General features: G+C 47.5%; 1 protein-coding gene across 11 annotated transcripts in view; it reads left to right on the top strand.

Moving 5' to 3' along the window:
• Window positions 1-18438, top strand: part of LOC135907570 (uncharacterized) — a 136942-nt gene that overhangs the window by 89648 nt on the left and 28856 nt on the right. For 9 of the 11 annotated variants that reach the window (XM_070532606.1, XM_070532607.1, XM_070532597.1 and 6 more), the window contains one exon: window positions 14017-14177. The exons of the other annotated variants lie outside the window; for them this stretch is intronic. The gene's annotated coding sequence lies outside the window, so the exon portion shown is untranslated. The remainder of the gene's footprint in view (window positions 1-14016; window positions 14178-18438) is intronic. 11 annotated transcript variants of the gene reach the window in all.

Genomic DNA, 18438 nt, shown 5'->3' on the forward strand with positions numbered 1-18438 from the left:
CTCTCCAGCGTCTTGCGGTGGTGCGAAAACATGGTGACCAGCGGCATCGTGTCTTAGGCGGCTGGTGCAGCCGGGGGCAAAACAGCATGGCATAGGGAACTTCTTGCTGTCATGAGACGCGGAAACGCTTCTTTAAGAAGTTTTTCAAGAGAGCAAATCACGACGCATCACACAACACCTGCAAAACGGAGAAGGATAACGGCAGACGATGCAGCGCAACCAACATGAAACCAGAAGTGAAAGCAGAAGTCATGTTTCAAGTTCATTACCAGAAACGCATTTACAATACCTAGCTCAGATATGACAAATTTTCACAAAGAGGTTCAAAATTAATAACTGTGAAATAACTACTTCTCAAAATTGAAACCGGAAATCTACCAGAAATGGAGCAACTTCTATCAAAAACGAAACAAAAAGTGACGAAAGACGCGATCTCAGCGCCGCTAGATCGCGTGACCACCACTTCGGCCATCTCCCGAGCGGAGCTGCGCAACTGAAGTATGTCTAAGAACGTTGTTTGCCACGATGTATAGTATATCCATGCAACGTTTTCTGGATATATCTGGATATCTAATGGACGTACTGAACCTCCAAGGTGTACCATATTATGCACACCTAATGAATGTGTCTGGCTATCTGGGACACTGCTCATTTTCTTTAGCCACCTGAGATCAATTACTGAAAATTTAATTAACGTAACTTGGTAAATTACGCACGCTTTTCAACTTACTCCGCATCCAGAGGTTACCAATATGAACACTCGAATGATAAAATGATGTCACAAATACTGGAATTCGTTTAATAGGTTTGTTTGGTGCAGTTAAAAGCGGCCGGCATATTGGTAGTCCTGTAGGCTTCTATAAAGCAAATGTGAAAGCTTGGACAGGTTATCTTGGCGCAAATCAACTTCATGAACTTAAGCACATGTGCCCAAGCGTGCACTTCTGCCTTTATAACCAGTTCTCCTACATTATACAAGAAGCACCTCAGCGCTACGGTACATCCCACAAGGTGTGTGAGAACATTGTGCGCGCTCCCGATTAGGTTTCTGAGCGTTGGTGGCATCAGACTCGGTTTCCTGGCATCATAAGGAATAAAAACAGCTTCCTGGAGGAAAGCATTGGGTGCATTTTAAGCACTTTGTAACATATGGATCAGCACGGATATGTACGTTAGAACGAAAAGTACTGAAATATTAAGGTGAGGGTTTTGCTGCATGTATTTTGGCTGTCTAATGTTAAGATCTAAAAAAAAATGCTTTGATTTTGTGCCAAATAATGCTGACATGTAATATGAGCTCCGACACAGTACCCGTGGTGGAACTGGCCCGTGGAATACAGGGCTACATTAAACCACGATATGCTGGTTTGATAAATACCAGTAATTGTAAAGTGGTTCGGTCTTGAATTTCCTGTATGTCAATCGGCGCCGCTGTGCAGTGTTGGAGGCCCTTTTTATACCACCAGCACTATGTTTCAGCTAATATTGAAAGCAACTGTATTCTTTCTTCTAAGGGGGGGGGGGGGGGGGGGGGGCTTCTTTCAGCGTCTAACCAGCAGTTCCAAAGTTATCAGTTAACTCAAGACGCGCCTGCATGTCTTTCTAATATCCAGTATGTTGTCACGGATTCAATCGCGAAAGAGCGTTATGTTATGAGATTGCGCGCGCGAAGCGAATACTGGCGTACATTCTTCACATTCGAGTACCCGAGATTGCACTGCAATGTACGGGGATTCCAATCTTATCAACCGATGCCTTGATCCGTAGATCGTATTCAGAGGAAGCACTATGCGCGCAGCCATCGTTGTGCTTTGAGTGTTTCCCAGCGCAAGCTCACTTTATAATGAGTTATATTCGTGACTCACTATTTTGGAAGTGCTTTGTACTTCACGTCACTACAACGTGACAGTACAGACGTGCTACATCTTCATTGATTGAATACTGGGAAATTGACTAGGTCTTTTGATGGGTTTTTGTGTTTATACATTTACCACAACAACTTATTTTTCATAACTCACTTTTTAATTTAGGGGGCCAGGAGGTCTTAATAACACAGAAAATTTAAATGCTTATTAGTCGGCCTTCACCTCATGGTAAGGAATTTCAATAAAGATATCCTTATGATAATTAAAAGCATATCCGCTTGACAACGTGTCATCTGAGTTCCCGCTTTGGAAGCTAACACCGACTTGCAGGTGGTACGTAAAAACTAAATTATAGGGTTTTACGTGCCAAAACCACTTTCTGTTTATGAGGCATGTCGTAGTGGAGGACTCCGGAAATTTTGACCATCTATGGTTCTTTAACATGCACTTAAATCTAAGCACACGAGTGTTTTCGAATTTCGCCCCCATTGAAATGAGGCCGCTGTAGCCTAGATTCGATCCCGCGACCTCGTGCTCAGCAGCCCAACACCAGGTGGTTCGTATCGTGGGCCCTTGACACATGTCTAACGTCAAACAAGGAGTTATTCCGAATGTTTAATTTCACGGAGACGTGTTACCTTCCTGCCTTTCACTCCCGTTCGCAAACACGCATACGACGGAAATGCTTCGTGAAGGGCGTCATTAGTCCAAACCAATGAGCTACCGTTACTCACCTCGCCTCTATCTCTCTTATTTAGGCTTAGATAAGAAACGTATATTTTATATCGACGCATCATGAATCCGAAAAGAGCTGCCTGCGACCAGCCCATCTAGGTTTCATTCCGTACTTCGTCCTAGCGGCTAATAGTATAGCTCACGGAGCAGAGCGTTAAGCATTGAAGTGGCAAAGAAGGTGCTCTATACTGTCTCTTCACCCGCCTAAAATTGCACCCGGCGCTGCTGGCCATTCCTAGGAAATTGTATTTGCGACGCCCAGCCATTTGCAACACAGCAAGATTGTTTTGCGATGGGAGAGTCCAGGTGAGAGACAGGGTTGTTATGGAGATGAAGACACGCTATTCTCTGCAGCAACTTAGGAATGAATGAATGAATGCCTTCATTTATTGAGAAAATGGGGAAGCAATTAGCATTGGTGGAAGCACGTCTCAGCACATTGGGAAAGGAGCGAGGGTGAACGAGAGGGAAAGCTAGAGTCCGGGTGGCAGGCGAAGTCAAAGTCTAGGGTCGAGAGAATATAAGCGAGAGTTTGTCGAAACAGTTGAGTACCAGTATAGATGTGTGATGTAGCGAGTAAATGATTGGAGTCACCGCCAAGCATCCGTCCTCTGCTGTGGTATAAGTACCCGCCGTTCTTGATAATAAACGTTTACTGAAAACCAACCTTGGCAATTACTTATTCATCAGCCATACCTAGCCGCGTATTCCTTAGTGGCAGGGTCTGTGGATTACAACTACGCTGTCGCGACAAGTTACCACCATACCGTGACGCATGCGGTTACTGGTGCCATACTCGTGACTCTTACTATTGCGGGAATACTATAGACAAGGCTTTACTGCACAAGTTAGAGAACAAACATTTTAGAACAGCGTTTCTCCCCTTACGTACGCTCAACGTAAGCACCATTGCAGCATGTTACGGTGCGTGTCCCTTCAAGACAGAGACGCCAACGCAAACATAAGAACGCGTTAGAAGACAGGGTTCCGTCTTATGCATCGCGCTAAACATATCCAAGCCAACAATATATTAGCAATTATGCTGTCGTTTCTATGCAAGGAGGTTATATACTTAAAATTCTCGAGTACCAGTCCCAGCCGACGCCTACGGGAGCGCGTGAAGCAGGCGGCGGCCATATTGCTCGAGGAAAATGAGCGCGGCTACAGTACGTGGCCGTGGTATACGCGCGGCGCTCCCTGCGCTTCTGCAATGAAACATAATCTCCTTTAAAAAGTATATCAGTCCGTCGTTGTGTGTCGCTGTTGTCAAAAAATATATGCCATGGTGGCAGGTGCCTTGTGTTCTGTGTATAAGTTGCAAGAACAGAAAAACAGTCGTAATTCCTGTTTTCTTCATTCAGTAACCTGCCGCGTGCATCGGCAGTGTGATGCCCTTTCGTCAATATGTGGTGTCGGCCCGTATTGTCAGCGACACGACCTCTAAATATGGTATCCTTCTGCCATTTCTTGAAAAAATAACTATTTGCGTAAATGAGCGCTGAAGTCGTTGATGATGGAGCTGTTGGTGCTTTAAAGTTAGGAGTGAGCGTTTTTCGCTTAAACCTAGGAAACGAGAACAAAATATTGAACACACTGCGAACATCCTGCAGAAAATTTTCATCTTGGCCACGCTGGATGAGGCGCCAGTTGCATAAGTCCAGCCTCCGCTGGAAGTCGCTGTCCGTGAGTCCCTGATGTATAGATAGGTGATATGGGTAAAACATGTTTCGACAACACTCTCCAAACTGAAGCTACATTGCCTTGACATGCATCAGCGATTTCTCTTACGCTCGCCTGTGGCTTCCAGTTGACGTAGGCTAAGACGCCGGTCTCAATATCTTCGCTCAGGATATTGTAACGTCTCGTTATTTCACGATGTGCCGCTGCGGTGGTGCGAAAGCGGTTGAACACCGTTTTGAACGTAGGAAGCGAGGGCACGCGATGACCGGGGTGTCGTGAAGCATACAGACGCGCGGCTAAAGTTAGGTTTCTATTCGCGTTCACTTATGCAATAACCATGTGGACTCTCTCAGTCGTCGAAAAATGGCCACACGCCGCTGCAGCCATACGTTGAGTGGCGGAAAGGATAAAACAGCCGATGTTGATGCGCTCCAAAATCATTTGATACCGCGGATTTCTAGATTACAAAGTTATCAGTTCCTTTCATTTTTTTTTCTTTATTTGCGTCGTTACCGGCGCACGCAAACGGCGGCCACGACGCACCATTCGGGCAGCAGGAACAAGAGCGGTATGTGTGTGACGCGGACCGCTGCGAGTGACATCAGCGCGTGGCTTCGCGGGTTGGTCCCACGGGCCGCCCTGCTAGCAGCTCTGGTGTCCCCGCTACCCCTTGGGTGCCCTGGAGATGCTGCGCCGCCTGCTTTATTACAACGAGTTGTATGCTCGGAACGATGCGCAGTCTTGTAGAATAAAAACAAGCAAAAAAAACACAACTGCACGTGAGCCTGAATGACACTCTGGACACAAAACTCGAGATTGCACTCTAATAAATATTAATGCTCGCAGCCTAGTGAACAAAACCACTGAATTTGAACACCTTCTCTTTCTGTGTAACCCCGATATTGCCATTGTGACTGAAACTTGGTTGCGCTCGAACATAGGCGACAGCGATATAATACTCCCTCTTATCAAATTAGCCGCAAGGATCGTGAAACTCGTGGTGGTGGCGTAGCGATTGTTCATAAAAAAGATATTGAGCTTGTGATGATACGCGAATGTCTCGATAAGGAAAGTATTTGGTGTAGAACAATGCTGTGTGGCTCTACTTGCGTAATTGGCGCTGTTTCTGAAAACACGCGTCTCATTATAGCAGATGATTTTAACCTGCCAGATATTCGTTGGCATGTGCGGCAGACTGGTTAGGCAGACTTGAAACACTGTGATGCTTTATTGGACATGGCATTTCGCAGAGATCTTACGCAGGTTGTTAATGAGGCAACTAGAATTGGACCAACCACCCAGTCAGTGCTTGACCTTGTATTTATTGATAGCAGGATTACTGATTATGCCGTTTCTGTTCACGACGGACTTTCAGACCACAAACTTGTCCTACTGTGCATAAAAAAAGTGTTGCCAGTCAAGCTTCACAGAGATATGCAATACACGTAAGAAATTTTGCTGCAGCAGATGATGCCAGTATCCTATATTACCTAGAGATGGCATTGGAGACGTTTGATGAAGCAGCTGAGGTCAATACGTTGTGGCATAAGTTTATACGTAATGTCAATTACTATTTGCATAACTATGTTCCAATGAAGATAAAGAAAGTGAAAAAGCGAAATCCTTGGGTGAACCGAGAAATCATTCAGTTAAAGCGGAAATTTAAACGTAGAAAGAAAATTAAAAATAAAGATCATAATGAGATGCGAGATCTTTCGATAATACTAAAGGAAAAATTATCTACCGCGGAAAAACATTACTATTGCCACACTTTATCACGGTTTATGAAAGATTCGCCACAGCGTTTTTGGCGTCACTTTGCTCTATCACGGGAGGATGTGAGGTATGTTACCAGCAATGAATGTATAATTACAGACTTTGCGCTAATTGTTGATATTGTAATGGAGTGTTTGAACAGTTCAGTTGGTAGCGTCTGTTCGTAATCGAGAAGGAAGGTCACGCAGAGCAGGAACAGCTGGTTGCCCGAACGGCTCACGCTCGTGCTAAGCACTGGCGATCCGGCTGGCCAACTGGTTGCACTGCAGGCACGGAACTGACGATCTGGCTGGCCTTGTCCTTGTGCTCTTCTTGTTCATTACAATTACCCCCGGTGCAAAAGCGGAGCCATCCTGGCGACTTACGACGTGGAGACGAGCGGGTCGTAGAATTCTTTCAGGCGGTGAACGTGAACAACATCCCGTTCACGGCGGCGCTTGTCGGATGTCGGTGTAGCCGGCTCTATGACATAGTTGACCGGAGAGGTGCGTTCGACGATGCGGTATGGTCCATCATACTGCGAGAGAAGTTTTGTCGAAAGTCCAGACGTGGTAGCAGGCACGGACAGCAAGACAAGTGTGCCGGGAGCGAAGTTCGGATTCGTAGCGTCGCCATCACGATTGGCTTTTTGTCGTTGTTGGTCGGCGGAGGTGAACTTTCGGGCAAATTGACGGCATTCCTCGGCGTATCGGGCGACGGCTGAAACGGGAGCACACTCTGACGCGTCGGGTGTATAAGGCAAAACCGTATCGATGGTATGGGAAGGATCGCGACCGTAGAGAAGCAAGTATGGAGAAAATCCTGTAGTACTTTGTGTAGCCGTATTATATGCGTATGTGACAAATGGGAGGATGATGTCCCAGTTTGTATGCTCCGATGAAACGTACATGGCGAGCATATCACCTAGGGTGCGATTGAAACGCTCCGTAAGCCCGTTAGTTTGAGGATGGTACGCCGTGGTGGTCCGGTGAACTATGCGGCATTGAGCAAGCAGTGCTTCAACCACTTGCGACAAAAACACACGGCCTCTATCACTCAGCAGCTCCCGAGGTGGGCCATGACGAAGAATGAAACGATGGAGCAGAAAGGATGCAACGTCACTGGCGGTCGCTGCAGGGAGAGCAGCGGTTTCAGCATAGCGTGTAAGGTGATCTACAGCGACAATAATCTATCGTTTGCCAGCGGGTGTTAGCGGTAGCGGCCCGTACAGGTCAATTCCCACACGGTCGAAGGCACGAGCAGGGCACGGAAGCGGCTGTAATAAAGCGTGGGCTAGATGAGGCGGAGATTTGCGGCGTTGGCATTGCGGGCACGAGCGGACGAACTTTTGGACAAAAGGAAACATTCCTCGCCAGTAGTACCGTTGCCGCAGGCGGTCATACGTCTTCAAAATGCTTGCGTTTGCACATTGTGGGTCAGTATGGAAAGACGCGCACATGTCGGAACGCAAAGTCTTGGGGATAACCTGGAGCCACTTGCGACCGTTGGGCTGGTAGTTGCGTCGATGCAAGAGGTTATCCCGCACAGCGAAGTGGGCAGCCTGGCGACACAGGGAGCGGGAGATGGGAGATGCAGGCGAGCCAGAAAGGAGATCCAGAAGAGAGGCCACCCAAGGATCCTTGCGCTGTTCTCATGCGAAGGTGTCGATGTCGACCGAGGATATACCGCCTTAATGGTGGAGAGGGAGGCCGTGTCGGCTGGCAGCGTAGAGCGGGACAGAGCGTCAGCGTCAGTGTGCTTGCGACCTGAGCGGTATATGACGTGTATGTCGTATTCTTGAATGCGCAGAGCCCAGCGGGCAAGGCGTCCAGACGGGTCTTTTAAAGAGGATAACCAACAAAGGGCGTGATGGTCAGTAACCACATTGAAAGGCCTGCCGTATACATAGAGGCGAAACTTCCCGAGTGCCCAAACGATGGCCAGGCATTCTTTTTCTGTGACGCTGCAATTGCGTTCCGCTTTGGTCAGCGCACGACTGGCGTAAGCAACGACGTACTCGGAGTAGCCAGACTTGCGCTGCGCAAGGACAGCGCCAAGGCCAATACCACTGGCATCGGTATGCACTTCAGTTGGGGCGGTGGGGTCGTAGTGTCGCAGTATAGGCGGAGACCTCAGGAGACGGCGTAAGGCCAGGAACGCGGTGTCGCCTGCAGGAGACCAGGAGGAAAGGTCGTTGGCGCCACTTAAGAGTTGTGTCAGAGGTGAAATTATCAAAGCAAAATTGCGAACAAAGCGCCTGAAGTAAGAACAGAGGCCGATGAAGGCGCGGAGTTCTTTGAGTGTCTTTAGTTTCGGAAATTCTCCCACGGCGCGAAGTTTTGATGGATCAGGGCAAATGCCGTCTTGTGATACGACGTGACCTAGAATCATGAGCTTGCGCGCGGCGAACTGGCACTTTTTCAGGTTCAGTTGCAGGCCTGCGTTGGTCAAGGACGTCAACACTTGCCTAAGGCGAAGAAGATGCGTGCTGAAATCAGGGGCGAACACAACGATGTCGTCGAGATAGCACAAACACGTGCTCCATTTTAGGCCGCGCAAGATATTGTCCATCATTCGTTCAAAGGTAGCAGGTGCATTGCATAGGCCAAATGGCATCACATTAAATTCGCATAAACCATCTGGCGTAATGAATGCAGTTTTAGGGCGATCAACTGCTGGCATCGGGACCTGCCAGTAGCCCGAGCGTAAATCCAACGAAGAGAAGAATTTAGCGCCTTGCAAGCTGTCCGGAGCGTCGTCAATGCGCGGTAGAGGGTAGACGTCTTTGCGCGTTATCTTATTGAGACGGCGATGATCGACGCAGAACCGAATAGAACCATATTTTTTGTGACGAGAACCACCGGCGATGCCCACTGGCTATTGGAAGGTCGAATGACGCCGCGCTGAAGCATGTCGTCCACGTGCTCACTGATCACCTGACGTTCCTTGGCGGATACGCGGTACGGGCGCTGCCGCAATGGCGCGTTGGAGCCAGTGTCGATGTGGTGGCTGACGGTTGACGTGCGACCCAGAGTAGGCTGAGCGACATCAAAAGAAGAACGGAACTGGGCAAGCAGGTGAAGAAGCTGGGAGCGCTGCTCGGTAGTAAGGTCATCGGCAATGAAAGGTGTGAATAAGTCAGCTGATGGCGGAGCAGAAGTGGAAAGTGCACAGAAGTCAGTGAGCTCTGTATACGAAGCATCCGGCACGTCGGTTATAAACATGCCATCAAGAGGCTGAACATGGCCAAGTGCTTCACCGCAATTCTGATCGCGTTATCCTTCTTCATAAGATAGTTCACACCGGCTTGAGTGTTCTGGCGCCGATTTCTTTTGTTGCAGCTTCTGCACGCTGTACTCGACGATCTGATCCCCTGAACATTGTGCTCTTCAGGTCGAATATTGATTCTTTTAAGTTTTCTTTTTTTCCGCGGACGGTGGATTTATGGAATAAACTTGATGGGTCTCTGCGCAGACTCGGTACTGAGGATTTTGAAAAAGAATTGCGTAATTATGTATTCTGGTAATGTTTTCTAGTATTCTGTTGAATTTGGTTAAAAGTACTTGAAATTGTATTTTTTATTATTATTATTCTGTACTCACTCCTGCTATGTCTCAGAAACTGAGACAGCAGTATTTGTAAATAAAAGAGCCGTCAGGGCTGTTGGAAGCGGACTGCAGACAACGATGGCGCTGAGTCCGGCTGAAATGTCAAGCGTGGCGAAAAGGAGGGGAACATCTTTGCGGGTTATGAAGAGTTCCGAAGGAGTGAAGAGGACAGTGCCTCCAGAGACAGCGCCACAGAAGACGGGAACAACGGCAGACGAGTACGGCGGTATGGTGATGTCTTCCCGAAGGACTAGCTTAGCGGCAAGAGATGTGGCGCCGACGAGTGGTACGTCACACAGAGGCGATAATTCGACTTCAGCACGTGCACAATTGATGATGGCGTTATTTCGCGAAAGAAAGTCCCACCCAAGTATCACGTCGTGAGAGCAGGACTGAAGAACCACAAACTCCACAATATAGAGAACGCCCCGAATAACAACTCTAGCTGTGCATGCTGCTGAAGGCTGCACTGGCTGGGCGCTTGCTGTGCGAAGAGAAAACCCAGAAAGTGGCGTCGTAACTTTTCGTAAGGTGCGAGAAGGAAGGAAGGAAAATTTTATTTGGTCCTGCAAGTAGAGATAATTAATCACTAAGCGGGCCGCTCCCATGTCGGGACCGGAAGGCCAAGCCTCACGGCCACATCGTGAGCCTGCTGGACAGCCCAGAATTGTTCATTCAGGTCCGGGCTGCGAAGTGCAGCCTCCCACCTGGACGCATCCTTGATCGCCGAGTCTTCAATTCTTTCGCAAGACCAGAGCATGTGTTCGAGCGTGGCTAAAGCACCACAATCTTGGCAATAAGGCTCTGTATACGTCTCTGGATAAAACATGTTCAGTCTCCGTGGGCAAGGATAAGTACCAGTCTGTAGTAAGCGTAATGTAAGTGCCTGAGCCCTGTTTAGTTTAGGATGCGGAAAACTGTAAACCCTGCGATTAAGAAGGTAATACTTCGTGATTTCATTGTATGTGGAAGGGGAGTGTCTATTCTCGGGTAGTACCGCCACGCCGTTGCGCGGGGCAGAGCGGAGGGTAAGATCTCGCTCTGCCTCATGAGCGGACTCATTGAGATTCGGAGGGGCTCCCTCGATCATACCAAGGTGAGCAGGGAACCAACATAAGTAGTGTTGAGAGATCTCGCATGTCTGCATAATTTTGAAAGCAACCTTAGCCACCGAGCCCTTCTCAAAGGCCCTAACGGCCGACTTTGAATCGCTATATACAAAAGGCCTGCGCCTGTCAACCAGGGCGAGCGCAATAGCCGCTTGCTCCGCGACCTCTGGCCTATCAGTCCGAACGGTAGCAGCGTTAACGAGACTGGCCTCATTGTCCACGACAACTATGGTAAACACCTTTCTCTCCTCGTTAAAAGAAGCATCGACGAAGCCAACCTTCTGATTCTCATCACGAATGAATCTCAGTAGGCAAGCTCCCCTTGCCTTTCTTCTACCAACATTTCACTCCGGATGGATGTTCCTGGGAATAGGCTTGACGTGATACCGATTACGGACCTTCACGGGAATACCGACATGAAGCTGCGAAATCTTCTCCTGAGGAACACCTAACTCTCTCAGAATCTGCCGACCTGTGCTAGTCGTAGAGAGACGCACCATCTGCGTCCTCTCCTGAGCCTCAGCTATCTCATCAAAGGTATTATGAATTCTCAGCTGGAGAAGTCGGTCGGTGCTGGTGCACATTGGCACTCCCAACACTTTCTTCGTGATCTTCCTAATCTGCGTGTCAAGCTTCTCCTTCTCCGATGGTTTCCACTTGTGCATGGCCGCCACATAAGTAAAGTGACACAATACAAATGCGTGCATAAGTCTAATGAGACTGTCCTCGAGAGAGGCTTTCGTTTAGGACAGACACGGCTGCTCCAGTATGAATTAGCGCAACGGTAGGGAGGCCGTCCACAGTTAGATCGACAACGTTCGAAGGCAACAATGGAGGACTTGTACAGATCGATGGCGACGAAGTTCTTGCCTCCTGAACTGCGGCGCTTAGTTTTCCTCTAGCGTGGGTGAAGGGCGGAGACGCAAGGGGGATAACGAGCGGCGACGCGGGGAAGGCGAACGACGTGGAAGGACCGGGCGCTCGGCTGGTGGCCTGTTCTACTGCCGACTAAGATAAGTGTCTTGAAAAGGTTGCACGTCGGCGTAGGGAGGCGACTGCACCAACCCATCAGAGTGCAGCATGCGGCGGCGGCAGAGTCGTGCAACATGGCCGGGAATACCGCAGGCATAACAGATGGGCCTGTTGTCTTGTGTGCGCCAAGGATAAGCAAACGCAGGAGCAGGTCGATGAACGGGATGACGAACGGGTGGTAGCGGCCGTGGATGTAGCGCTACGAGTGGTTGACGAGGAGGCTGCGCGGCGACGGATGCGTAAGTAGGTGGCGCGGCGCCGGGGTACAGCTGATGCTGCATTGGTAGAGCCTCAGCAACTTGAGGCTGCGCGGCAACGGTTGCGTAGGTAAGTGGCGCGGCGACAGGGTACTGCTGATGCTGCATAGGTAGGGCCTCAGCAACTTGCTCTTCAATAACCCGCCGGAGCGTAGGGGCGAGCTATGTAGGAGGCTGTGACGGCAGCGGCTGCTGTTGGGGTAGCTCAGCAAAGGGCATTAGAGAGAGCTGACGTGCAATTTCCTCCCGCACGAAAGCTTGGATTTGTGTGAGCAGGGGGGAGCGATCAGGGAGGACGGTCATGGAAGAGAGGGCCTCGTCAGCCACTGAGGGGCGCCTGGTCAAATCGCGTTGCCTTCTCAACTCGTCGTAGCTTTGGCACAAGTTTATGAGCTCTGCTACGGTGCGCGGACTCTTGGCGATCAACATTTGAAAAATGTCATCGGCGATGCCCTTCAAAATGTGCTTTAATTTCTCATTTTCGGGCATAGAAGCATCCACACGTTTGCACAGGTCGAGAACCTCTTCGATGTAACAGGTGAATGTTTCACCGGGTTGTTGCGCTCGCGCTCGTAACCGCTGCTCGGCGCGCAACTTGTGGACGGCGGGGCGACCGAAAACTTCAGCGAAACTGGCCTTGAACGCGGACCAGGACTGAAAGTCGGCTTCGTGATTTTTAAACGACAGGAGAGCCACTCCCGTAAGGTAGAAGATGACGGCATTTAACTTGGCGGTATCGTCCCATCGATTGTGCAAGGTCACCCGTTCGTATGTAGACAACCAGTCATTGACGTCCTGCTCATCCGCACCGCTGAAAACCGCTGGATGGCGTTGCGGGACAGCGCCAGAGCAGGCAACGGAGGGTGGCGGCGACGTAGGCTGGGGAGAGGCAGAGCCCGAGACCGGAGTTCAAGGGCGTAGATGTTCTTGAATATCCCGCACCTTCCACCAATTGTAATGGAGTGTTTGAACAGTTCAGTTGGTAGCGTCTGTTCGTAATCGAGAAGGAAGGTCACGCAAAGCAGGAACAGCTGGTTGCCCGAACGGCTCACGCTCGTGCTAAGCACTGGCGATCCGGCTGGCCAACTGGTTGCACTGCAGGCACGGAACTGACGATCTGGCTGGCCTTGTCCTTGTGCTCTTCTTCTTCATTACAATATATACAACGAATTTTTCCATTCCGTGTTAGACCCTCCTCTACAATTGCTTACAGAAATAAGACCCAAAATGACTAATTCTCGTTCAGACATGCCAGCCATTACCTTAACTGTAGAAGGCATACTTTCGCTTCTTTTAGGTCTAGACACGAAAATGTCTCCTGGCCCAGATGGCATCCCTAATGAATTCTTGATACGATATGCTGAATGGATCGCGAAGTATTTGCTGATAATTTTCCGTGCGTCTCTTGAACAGAACAATTTACCAAATGATTGGTTAATGGCGCGAGTCGTGCCGGTTCATAAAACTGGGGACAAACATAGAGTTCGAAATTACAGACCCATTTCAATTACATGTGCTTGCTGCAAGATGTTCGAGCATATCCTATCAAAAAGCTTGTTTAACTATATCGAAAGCTCGAACTTATTTATTTCTAAACAGCACGGATTTAGGAGCCGATTGTCCACTATTACCCAGCTTGCAGAAACAGTACACGATTTTGCTCAGGTAATTAATGAAACAGGTCAGGTGGACGGAATCTGCCTAGATTTATCAAAAGCCTTCTACCATGTTTCACACTCGTATTTGATTGGTAAACTACTTGATATCGGAGTTAATTTAAATATAGTTAAGTGGGTTCTTTCATACTTTACTAACAGATCGCAGTACGTGGAAGTGAAAGGAAACAAATCAAAAATTCTAAAAGTAACATCAGGTGTCCGTCAAGGGTCTGTGTTAGGGCCTGTATTTTTTCTATGTGATATCAATGACATGATAAATGGCCTTAATGATAAGATAATGGTTCGTTTATTTGCAGATGATTGCTTAATATTGTCACGTAGTGGTGACGGCAGTCGCAGGGGCGATGAGAACAGAGAAAAGTTCGCCGAAAGGAGACTGTTTATTGGGCTGACTTGCGCCCACAATGCCCTGAATTACCCGGCGGCGAAGCGACCAGCGTGGCGGCAGACTTGAAGAGTGAGCAAACACTGCAAAGATTCGCGGCAATATACTCTAAAATCTCGTGTCATGAGGACCAATTAAAATTAGATTCAGCACTAGAATCAACCACCAATTGGTGCAAGCGATGTAAAATGAAAATAAATTACGAAAACACTGTTTATGCGCGAATAACTAGAAAAACAAGAAGTGTGTTACATTAAATTAAAAGAAGGCAGATATGCATGTTTTGCTACATTTTGACACTATTTCATATCAGCCATGGACCTTTTCCACAATATTTGAGGATAACAACGACCTGCGGCTGTAGATGTCGATGTAAACAAGTGCACCGCTTCAATAAATCCGACGAGAAGGCTGCGCTAGAAGACTTTTTGAATATGCGAAACGTCTAACTAATGTGTAATAAGGAGTACAAAAAGTGATGTCCAAGTGTAGAAATCAGTGGCAAATTCCAAGGCAGCCGCGCCGTCAAACGGAACTCAGCGTGCCTTTATCGGCAGCACTGTTTGCAAAACAGCGCACTCAGGCCTGCTCCCCCAGTAGTCATTGAGTGCTACATGGCCAAAGAACGACACGCTGTCCCGAAGACGCCATTAATAATGATTCGCGATCCACGAACCGCACAACCGACGCGTACTCAACGTGGGCGCAGACACATTAACCAACCGGCGAAAGCCCCGGGACCCTTCCAAAACGTTTTCAACCTAACGATAACCCACCTTTGCGCCACGCCTGTCCCGTAGGCAAGCCTCACAATTTCGACCTATCTCACAGCTAACCAGTTAAACAATCTTCTTTCAAATCATCAGCGATCTGTCTTGCACTTGAATGCGCGCAGTCTGCGCAAGCACTTCGATGAATTCTCCGATCTCGTTTCTTCATTCACCTTCCCATTTTCAGTCATCGGAGTATCTGAAACTTGGTAGAGCGACCACGATAAACACCTTTTCTGTTTTTCTAGTTTTGTTCCTGAATACTCCAATCGTCCGTTCAGCAACCATGGTGGCGCAGCGCTGTACATCTATTCAAATATTACCTACGACGGAAGGAACGATCTTAAACGTAATGTAACTAATTGTGAAGACGTTTGGATTGAACTTAAAAATGACTTCCTCAACATAGACAACAAAGACCTAATAATTGGTTGCATATGTCGTTCACCCTCGTCATCAGCAATAGACTTCTGTACTGCTCTCCATAAAGTCATGGGACTGCTAGCAGATGAAAACAAAAATGTAATAATTATAGGCGACATCAACATTAACCTCGCTGATAGTACGTCTACTAATGCTTTACATTATTCTGATTGTTTTAACAGCTTTGGTAACGAATGTTTATTTAAGATACCGACACGATGTGCTAACCACCCCATAGGTACATTAATTGACCATGCATTATCAAATTTGGCATATCCACCAGACGCAGGTGTTATGATGACCGACATAACTGATCACTATCCTATATTTCTAAATTTTCACTATACTCATGGCTCCGAAAAAATCACGTACACGAAGTTTATATTAGACAAACAATCATTCCTTGACGCCGTGTCGAACCTTGACTGGTCCCCCATCTTTTCTACAAATGATCCACAAAAAGCATTTGCACTGTTTATCTCTATGCTTAAGTCATGTGTTGATCGTCATTCCGTTCAAGTTAAATGCAAGAAGAAGTACGCGTCCCCTCAAAATCCATGGATAACAGATAAGCTCTTAGCTTTAATGCGCAAAAAGGATAATCTTTATAAGAAAACCAAACGACAACCATTTACCAAGAATTTAGCCATCCGGTACAAAAAGTTTTCTAATCAGCTTTCTGCCACATTGAAAAAAGCTAAAAAAACATGGTACGAAAGGAAAATTTTTGAATGGGGTAAAAACGTAAAAAAGAAATGGGAAATTGTTAACTCCTTCTTAAACAGGGCAAATAATCGCGAAGCTATAACGGAAATTGCATATCAGGGTAGGGTATACAAGACCGCCAAAGAAATAGCTGATGCGTTTGCTGATTTCTTCTTTAGCAGCGAGCTACAGCCACCTGCGCATGACAATCCCGCGCCCCAGCGCCTGCCACATTCTTTCTTTTTATTTCCAACTACATCTCAGGAAGTTCTAAACATTATAAACAACATGAAAATAACCGGCGCCGGCATCGATAAATTACACCCTTCCCATATAAAATTAATTGCACCCCTAATAAGTGATGTCCTTGCAGACATAATCAACGTCATGTTTAAATAAGGCAGTTTCCCACAAGAGCTAAAACAAGGCAAGATCACCCCAATTTTTAAGAAAGGTGACCGCTCTTTAATTTCCAATTATCGCCCCATCTGTGTATTACCATTCTTTAGAAAGGTAATCGAAAAGCTAATAGAAAAACGTTTAACTAATTACCTTACAAACTTTAACATTCTCTCACCATTCCAATACGGCTTTCGCTCGGGTTACTCGACCGAACTGGCTCTCGTTGCTCTAACCGATCAACTAAAGCTAGCTATCGATGAAGGGAATTATGCAGCGTCAGTGTTTGTAGATTTAAGCAAAGCGTTTGAGAAAATAAATTACCGCATCTTATTTAGTAAGCTTGAATCATTGGGAATCACCGGCCCAGTGCTCTTGTTACTACAAAATTACTTAACAGACAGAATGCAAGTAGTAACCATTTCAGCCGTTCATTCCAAAACCATGTTCAATAATATTGGTGTGCCCCAGGGTTCCATATTGGGTCCGCTTTTGTTTTTATTATACGTGAATGATCTGCCTAACTGCCTTTCCTTTTCGAAATGTATACTTTATGCAGATGATACTACTATTATTAATTCCAATAAATGTATCACAACCTTAGTATCTAACCTTATTAGCGACTTACACAGCCTGATGGAGTGGTGCCAAACTAACCAGCTACTGATAAACCCGTCTAAAACAAAATTTGTTGTATTCACTTCCCACCAACGAACACTTCACTCCATTCCAAATTCGGTTATCATCCTCTTTCTCAAAGAAAGCAAGAGGAAACGGGCTAACGCCGCCCAACGTTTGTAAATATATAACCGCTGATGCCGTATGCTTGGACCATGCGCTAAATAAAACAAATATATCTGTAATCCAGCACCTAGCTACTGCTTAGTACACTCGCGCAGTTCGTAAACGGTCGCTTTGCTGGACAAGCTTAATTCAGACTGTAAGGTATGCTGCTATTACTAGCCCAAACTATTTTATTCATGGGTGGGAACCTCATCCATCCAACCAAGTAGTCACGTAATGTAACCTGCAGCGAACAGTTTGAACGCTTGTCAAAGTATAACAACACAGCTCCTATCGTAGCAGAACGGTACCTACACTGTTACGATCGTCGCGTATGTTTCATGGCCCCTGAACCGCAGCTTAGAAATAGAGGATAATGCTGCAATAACGTCACATTAGTGATTGGAACATTCGGAAATACACAATTGATCTCCGACGCTGATCGTAGGCTCAAATATGCGCGCACACATCGCGCTGCGTGATCCGTATGTCCACCTCAACGCCAGCAGATACCCCGGCGATGATGCCTTAAACCACTTCAGCACGTCTCACAGAACCGTTTACCTCGTAGAAGACGCACGTCATACTAAACAGACCGCACGACCGCGAAAACAAACGCCAGAACCTACCGCCGAACGTATACCTGCCATGCTTTGCATTCGGTGCTGCGGCAGAGCTCCCGTTTAGCGATGAGAGCTCGGACGACAGTGATTACGAGGTGACGCAGGTGCTGTACGAAGCCTTATATGCACGTTATCCAAGCACAATCCTTGTGGGCGCGACATGCAAATGACGGACTCTGCGACTACCGCGGTCAATTTACGCACGGGGGACGGCGACTTTAGTTGCCGTGAAAACGTACAGAGCGGAAGTTGGGCATGGTTTCCGGAACCGGTTTGTGTCACGCGTACGCAGACTTCCTGTGTGATCCTACGCGGAGCGTTTTTGCGCTCCGCTAGCCGGTTCGGATTTGTGAAACCCGAGCGCTCGCTCTAGGATTTCGGCGGCCGCTCCAGATCGAACAGTGAAAACCGTCATAAGAGGCGATTGAAAGATTGGTGGAGGAAAAGTAGGGAAACAACAAAAAATAGTGACATACGAAAGCAAACTTCGAAATAGGGAGTCAGAAAATTTGATTGTGGAATTTCAGTGTTTTTTTTTCTTTTTTAACCTAGATCGGACATTAGGCACTGCGATGCGATGCGATGCGATAACTTTATTTGGAATCCGGCGATTGAGAGGCCCGGGACTGG

Source organism: Dermacentor albipictus, chromosome 1 (genome assembly GCF_038994185.2).
Source record: "Dermacentor albipictus isolate Rhodes 1998 colony chromosome 1, USDA_Dalb.pri_finalv2, whole genome shotgun sequence".
Lineage (NCBI taxonomy): Eukaryota > Metazoa > Arthropoda > Arachnida > Ixodida > Ixodidae > Dermacentor > Dermacentor albipictus.